The 8,144-nt window shown below is 33.7% G+C and overlaps 1 long non-coding RNA gene across 1 annotated transcript in view; it reads left to right on the top strand.

Moving 5' to 3' along the window:
- Positions 1–7,822, top strand: part of LOC128651792 (uncharacterized) — a 13,163-nt gene extending 5,341 nt beyond the window's left edge. Inside the window, exons 3-6 of the long non-coding RNA XR_008401183.1 lie at positions 309–413; positions 3,028–3,109; positions 4,985–5,060; positions 7,648–7,822. This is a non-coding gene — a long non-coding RNA (uncharacterized LOC128651792). The remainder of the gene's footprint in view (positions 1–308; positions 414–3,027; positions 3,110–4,984; positions 5,061–7,647) is intronic.
- The last annotated feature ends 322 nt before the right edge of the window (positions 7,823–8,144 follow it).

The raw sequence follows: 8,144 nt of genomic DNA, 5'->3' as shown, positions 1-8,144 counted from the left end.
CTTTCCCTTCTTATGCTCTTTATTTTATAATTGTTTCATAAATGAAATGAGAATATGGAGTGACTGTTAGGCGGTAGTTTTGAAGCATTTGGTCATATAACTAACAACTTAAACCCACTAAATAGATATGCTGTGCAGCCCAGAATATAGACCTTAAGACTTATAAGAATGAGTCACTTATAAGAATAAGTATAAGTGTTTTATCTCTGCATTTTCTACTTGAGTATTAACTATAGGCAATGCAAATTTACCACAATGTCCTGTTTCTTACATTAAGTAGTATGTATTTTCTTTCCCCGTATCTGTAGGTGATGCTAAAGTTTTCAGATCTACAGCACCAGGTGACATACAGCCAACACTTAGTGTCTAGCTTATTGTCAAAAGAAATGTCTGTGCCTCCTTTGTTAAACCAGGTAAGAGTTAAATTGTTGTCAAATACATTAAATTCATAGTATTCGAGCTGTTTCCTGTATAATAGATCATTTTTGTTGCAGACATATAGTATAATTAAATGGTGATAATAATCAAACCATTACATGCTCTAATTTGTTATTAGCAAATGGAATTTTAAGACTAGTGACCCTGCATTATTGTGTGTTTTAACCCGCAAAGGGGTAAACACAGAGTAGAAGTACTTCTTCGGACCAGCAAAGCAGTGCTGGTCCCAATTGGTGGCGCTAGTTAAACATCTGAGTTGTGTTACTGATTGTATCTGCTTGGGACTAAACACATAGCATTAGAGCATGTCATTTTTAACACCAACAATAATGTCCTGCTCAAGACCCACAGAGCACTGCTAGTCCCAAGCAGAAAGCCTTGCTGATTGGGACCGGCACTGCTCTGGGGGTCCCAAGCAGTATTTCTACTGTGTGTGTTAATCCACACAGTGGTGCAGGATTACATATTCTAACTAATGTAATTTTACCACTATAATGACCCTGTAATGTTGTCCACTTGTCCTTGCAGTGTCTTTGTGGCCTGACTGTACTTTTTAATTTTGATAGACTTTTTATCCTTTAAAGGAATAGGGAAAGAATTTGATAGTCCTAGTGTATATCTATCTTGTCTCTTAAAGGGGCATTAAATAGTATGTTGTGGGGCAATACAGCTTTTTTTTCCCCTTAAGATAAAACAATGTTTTAGCTTCTTCAGCAAGATTGGCGAGCATAGGCAGCTATTTATTAAAGGGACAGTCTGATAGAATTATTGTTTTAAAAAGACAGATAATCCCTTTATTGTTTTGCACAGCCAACAGTTATATTAATACACTTTTTTTTTTTTTTTTTTTTTTTACCGCTGATTACTTTGTATCGAAGAACCTTCTGACAGCCCCCCTGATCACATGACTGACTATCAAATCTATTGAGTTGCATTTAGTATTGTGCTGTGCTAACTCTTAAATAGCTCCTTGTGCCTGAACACAGTGTTATCTATATGGTCTACAGTCTCTTGTTATTAAAAGCAATTTAAAAAATGTGGTAAGAGGCAGCCCTCAATGGCTTAGAAATTAGCATATGAGCCTACCTAGGTTTAGTTTCAACTAAGAATAAGAAGAAAACAAAGCAAATTTGATAATAAAAGTAAATTGGAAAGTTGAATAAAATTACAAGTCCTATCTGAATAATGAAAGTTTAATTTTGACTAGACTGTCCCTTTTTTAATGTAAATGTTTACTTGCTTGCACATGGGATCCTAATATAGCCAGTGGTAAAAAAAAATTAAACTTAAAGGGACAGTACACTGTAAAATAGTTTTTATATTTATTTTCAATGACTTGTTTATACCAGCTGCAGTAGATAAAATGTGAGAAATTGCTTTTTCAGGTTTTCGTGTATCTGAAGTAGCTGGTTTTGTGCTTATAAACCACAGCCTATTACAATGGGTTGAGTTTCAGTTAATATCAGATCTCATTATGTTATCACGATGTGTACACACACTTGCTTCCTTATCTTATATTTCTCTGGAAAACTAAAGCTCAATACATAGAGGGAACAATGGAAAATAATAATTTTATTACTTTACTATCCTGCACCCCACTGAGTGTAATTTCTTCTGCTGGCTGTGTTTACTTAGGCTATGCAATAGCTGAGACTCCAGTATCAAAACTTTCAGTATAGGTTGGGAAACCACAGGCTAAATCAGCTATTTCAATTGCCAAAATAGGGGTAAATGAGTTAATTAGAAACAATTAAATGCACTCCAGCAGGTAAAAGGGATCATTGAGAACATTTTTAGGTGAATTGTCCTTTTTAAAATATCACTCTCATCCATTTAAACAAGTTTCCTATTTTATTTCTGTTATCAATTTTGCTTAGTATCATTTTGTTAAAGGGGTAGTCTACACCAGAATTGTTGTTGTTTAAAAAATAGATAATCCCTTTATTTACCATTCCCCAGTTTTGCATAACCAACACTGTTATGTTAAATATACTTTTTACCTCTGATTACCTTGTATCTAAGCTTCTGCAGACTGCCCCCTTATTTCAGTTCTTTCGACAGACTTTGTATTTTACGTGCACACTCCTGGGCTCCTTTCAGCCGACTTGGCTTTATTCTTCAACAAAGGATACCAAAAAGAATAAAGCAAATTTGGTAATAGAAATAAATTGGAAAGTTGTTATATACTGTAGCTGAATTGTGAATGTTTAATTTATAAGTCGAGCATCCTAGAGTTATATTTTAAACCATGTTTAAATATTACTGTATTTTCTTATGTGTTGTAATTTAATTTTTTTTCTGTGTCCCTATGTCACTTTTTTGTTATGTTAACATATATACACACCGTTGGGAAACCGATGTGAAAGATAGAAAATACTTTCTTTCCATGACCTTTTAGACAGATATGGGGGGGGGTGTTGCTCTTATAATCTGTACATGAATGATCATATTTGTGTTTATCATGCAGTGCGAGAAGCACACTTCACTACACGCCCCTTCTCTGTATTTGCCTTTTAGGGATAGCTACTTTTTATAGCTACTTATGTATTGCTGTGCAAGAACTGAAACTTTGTTTCCTCTTCTCAACAGATCTAGCAATGTGAAGCGAGATGCCATAATATACAGAGGTCTTCACCTCAACTGCGTCTGCTGACATCCAGGCTGCAAGTTGGTAAGGACAGAGACTGGGGCTACTGTTGCCTTTCCCATATATTAGATTCAATTTTGTAACAAACTGCTTTATAAATTATAAAGCAGAAACCTTAATGCTGCTGTTAAGCTAAGGTTTTATGATTTGATGATTGATCATTTGCCATAACAAAGGCAGGAGGAGGTATACATTGTATTCTGTGTTTGACAACTGTGTTTATAGGCGGTGGGGACAGTGCGGCCGAACTGCTCTCACCACCCGTGATCATGGAAAGCTAGGCAGATTCCAATCTGTACCTCCAAATGCCTTTTTGGCATTTTTTTTTTTTCTTGGTTTATTGTGAATGTATATCTGTCTCCTGTGCATCTCCCATTAACATTTGTTTAAGGTTATCCGGTCAAGCTGCTGTTTGCTGCATGAAAAGGACACATCTGCTGCTCAAGATCTGCTACGTCATTCTGCTGCACAAGATGAGACTTCGCTGGGACACCATTCAAGTATGACGAGGATTCAACCAGATTCATCCGTCCTCAGACGTGTTCAGAACGCTACGTTCATATATATATGTATAATGTTTATTATTATTCTGTATAAAGTTATTTGTAGTATGGTAACTGAACACATTGAATTCTGTGTCTGCAGAAGTGTTCACGGATAGTGAGAGTAGAGTGCGGCTGCTCTCACTGTCTGTGATCATGGGAAGCTAATCGGATTTCAGTCTATGTTTGGTTATCTATTGTACAATATTTTTATAATTATGTATAATATTTATAATTATGTATAATATGTATAATTGTTCTGTATAATATATATTATGTATAGATTATTATTATGATGTATAATATGTATTCTATATATTATTATTATGTATTATATGTATTTTCTATATATTATTATTATGTATATGTATTTTCTATATATTATTATTATTATGTATAAAATGTATGTTCTATATATTTATTATTATTCTGTATAAAGTTATAATTTGTAGTATGGTAACTGAACACATTGAGTTCTGTGTCTGCAGAAGTGTTCACGGGTAGTGAGTGTAGAGTGCGGCTGCTCTCACTGTCTGTGATCATGGGAAGCTAATCAGATTTCAGTCTGTTTGGTTATCTATTGTACAATATTTTGTACAATATTTTTATAATTATGTATAATATGTATAATTGTTCTGTATAATGTATAATTGTTCTGTATAATATGTATGTTCTATATATTACTGTGTATTTTTATAATTATGTATAATATTTATAATCATGTATAATTGTTCTGTATAATATATATTATGTATAGATTATTATTATTATGTATAATATGTATTTTCTATATATTATTATTCTGTATAAAATGTATGTTCTATATTATTATTATTATTATTATTATTATTATTATTCTGTATAAAATGTATGTTCTATATATTATTATTATTATTGTGTATAAAGTTATAATTTGTAGTATGGTAACTGAACACATTGAGTTCTGTGTCTGCAGAAGTTTTCACGGGTAGTGAGTGTAGAGTGCGGCTGCTCTCACTGTCTGTGATCATGGGAAGCTAATCAGATTTCAGTCAATGTTTGGTTATCTATTGTACAATATTTTGTACAATATTTTTATGTATAATATTTATAATTGTTCTGTATAATATATATTATGTATAGATTATTATTATGATGTATAATATGTATTTTCTATATATTATTATTATTATGTATAATATTTTTATAATTATGTATATCTATAATATGTATAATTTATTATGTATGATTGTTATGTATAATATGTTTGGCTTAAATATGGGAAAGGCAACTTTAGCTCTGTACTTTTTGTACACTGGGTGCATTTAGAGCACCAGGTTGTCTAGTTTCTTACACTAATTTTGTTTTCTGTATATAGATTTTGTTTTATATACAGATCTTCAAGCACTGGACAAAATGTCTACATGAAACATTTCTCCGTTGCATCAGCCCAGGTAAGCATGAGTGGTTGTGAAGATGTAGCATTTACAACTTTCAATGCTTGCATTTTTGTTTCCCTGCATCTTAAAGGGATATAGAAACCCAAATGTTTTATTGCATGATTCAGATAGAGCATGCAACTTTCCAATTTACTCATATTATCAAATTTTTGTTCTCAATCTTTATTTGACAAAGCAGGAATGTAAGCTTAGGAGGCCGCCCATTTTTGGTTCAGAACCCTGGGTAGTGCTTGCTGATTTATTGGCTACATTTAGCCACCAATCGGCAAGCGCTACCTAGAACACTTGGGTTTCATATCCCTTTTATGTTCTGCTTACTTGGTTTAGGAAAATGGTTACCAGACTGAACACAGGGGGAGTGGTTTTGTGTTTTTTTGTTTATTAAAATTGCATAAGTCTCATTGTCATAGCAATGGCACTTAATGCTAAGCCACTAAGGTTCCGGGTTTATAAATTTACATGGCCCAGGTGGAAGGAATCTGTCTCCCTCACTTCTAAATTCACTTCAATTTTCTCTTGGTATTTCTCGTCAAAAAAAGAATATGCACATATCCTACACTAAAGGGAGCTAGCCGCTTATTGGTTCCTGCAGACATTTGTCTCTTGTGATTGGTAATTAGATGTGTTCAGCTAGCTGCCAGTAGTGCAATTCTGTTATTTCAGCAAAGGATAACAAGAGGAGAAAGCCAGTTTGATAATAGAAGTAATAAGGAAAGTTGTTTATTTCCAAATCACAAAACTGAAGCATTTGGCATTTAAGGATTTCAGCTTATTTTGTCCCCATCTCCTATAGATAAAATGTGACTATTGTAACACATCTAGAACTCACACACCCTCTATATAAACTGTACCTTGTTCAGTGACTTCATTTCCTATTGCCTCTATAGGTGAGAACTGGTTCTGGGATGCTGTAATGATCACTGCTCTTTGCTTCAGTCTGTCAGAATATTTGTGTACAACTTTATTTTACTTCTCTTTATAATGTACCTCACGCTTTATTTTGCTTCTCTTTATAATGTGCCTCACGCTTTATTTTGCTTCTCTTTATAATGTACCTCACGCTTTATTTTACTTCTCTTTATAATGTGCCTCACGCTTTATTTTACTTCTCTTTATAATGTACCTCACGCTTTATTTTACTTCTCTTTATAATGTACCTCACGCTTTATTTTACTTCTCTCTATAATGTACCTCACGCTTTATTTTACTTCTCTCTATAATGTACCTCACACTTTATTTTACTTCTCTCTATAATGTACCTCACACTTTATTTTACTTCTCTCTATAATGTACCTCGCGCTTTATTTTACTTCTCTCTATAATGTACCTCACGCTTTATTTTACTTCTCTCTCTAATGTACCTCGCGCTTTATTTTACTTCTCTTTATAATGTACCTCGCGCTTTATTTTACTTCTCTCTCTAATGTACCTCGCGCTTTATTTTACTTTTTTTATAATGTACCTCATGCTTTATTTTACTTCTCTTTATAATGTACCTCATGCTTTATTTTACTTCTCTCTATAATGTGCCTCACGCTTTTTTTTTTTTTTTTTTTTTTTTAAAACCTTTTTTGCTTAAACTTCTTTTCATAAGAGCATAATGATGTAGGCTCAAGAGCGGATGTCTTGAGCATTGTTGCAAACCTTTTTGCTATGCAGTGCTTAAGAGATGGGCACGTACTTCTTGAGCCTACGGACATGCTCTTAAAAAGAAAAATATACCCTGTGAGCTTGTGCACGTGCTCAGTAGGGGCTTGTTCCCCAGAAAGTGTGAATTATTTTAACGAGTGTTCCTTTAATTCTGTATTAGGACAAATGGTTTCAGATCTGATGGAGTTGTACTTTTAAAGAGACAACCAAATGCTGAATCATTTAAAAGTGATGTAGCAATCTGTAAAAGGCTGACGATAAAATATCACCTTAGTATCTCTGTAAAAAATGACCGTATGTTACCTCTGTGTCTTTGGTAGCCTCATCCCATTATAGACCAAATGTAAGCATCTGTATGCTTGTCCCAGGACTAGCACGGGATCATGCGCCTTAGATGTCCCTTTATTTCCGTTCTCTGCTAAAGAAAGTTTACTACAATATTTTTTTTGTTAAATCCCACAAGATAACAGTAAAGTATGAACTTGGCACAGACTTATGAAATTCCTGACAGTGTAGGGGTTAATCATGTAGCTTGTAAGATTAAGTGTGGCTGTAGTGTTTGTGTGTTTGTGTGTTTTTTTTTTTTTTTTTTTCCTTTTGTGCAGTGTAGGATTCACACACGGCGCTCTTTTCTCGAGTGGGACATGCAGAATAGAGCAATCTCGCCACTGTCAGCTAGATTACCACAGAAAGAGCCCAGGACAGCAGCATCCTTTAGGGCTAATAAACTACTGCACCTGTACGGCACTGTTCGTTAAGGGGTTAAACATGAGTTGATACCAGTTGTAGGTGTTCCCTGAATACAACATATTCAAATGGATGCCGTTGAGGAGAAAAGTGTACACCATGTCTACTGTATGTTATTCTCTATGGTTTGTAGGAATAACTTTATATTTTGTTCTATATCCTCACTTTTTTTTTTTTTTTGCAGGTGTTTTAACAGCTGGAGTACGTGTGTGTTTTGTGCAACTCTGCTGCTCTCACAACTCGTGTACCCATGGAAAGGGATTGTCCTTGGCGTTTGAACTATAAACCTGGCTATTTAATAAAATGCTAATAAAGTGTTTCTAATATCTGTTCTATTAATAAAGCTGTGACTTATCTTACATTTTGTTATAGTTTTTTATTTATATGGTTATTCATTAAAGTGATGATAAATTATTTATATTTTTGCATCTGTAAAATGGGACTGCTTGGAGAAGGAATGAGACTAAGTGTAACAGTATCATTTATATAATTTAGGCAATATTTACATGTCAGAACTACAGTATATACCTGCAACCTAAAAGTAGTTTTTTTTTTTTTTTTTTTTTTAACTTTCAATAGTTTTTGTATAGCTAGTACAATACTGTACTGCATAAAGGCAGTGGCTGTTTTAAATAAACAGACTAATTTTTTTTTAGAACACCCAAAAACCAAACATGCGGG

The sequence above is a fragment of the Bombina bombina genome, chromosome 3 (genome assembly GCF_027579735.1).
Source record: "Bombina bombina isolate aBomBom1 chromosome 3, aBomBom1.pri, whole genome shotgun sequence".
Classification (NCBI taxonomy): domain Eukaryota; kingdom Metazoa; phylum Chordata; class Amphibia; order Anura; family Bombinatoridae; genus Bombina; species Bombina bombina.
This window is presented reverse-complemented; position numbering and strand designations above follow the sequence as displayed.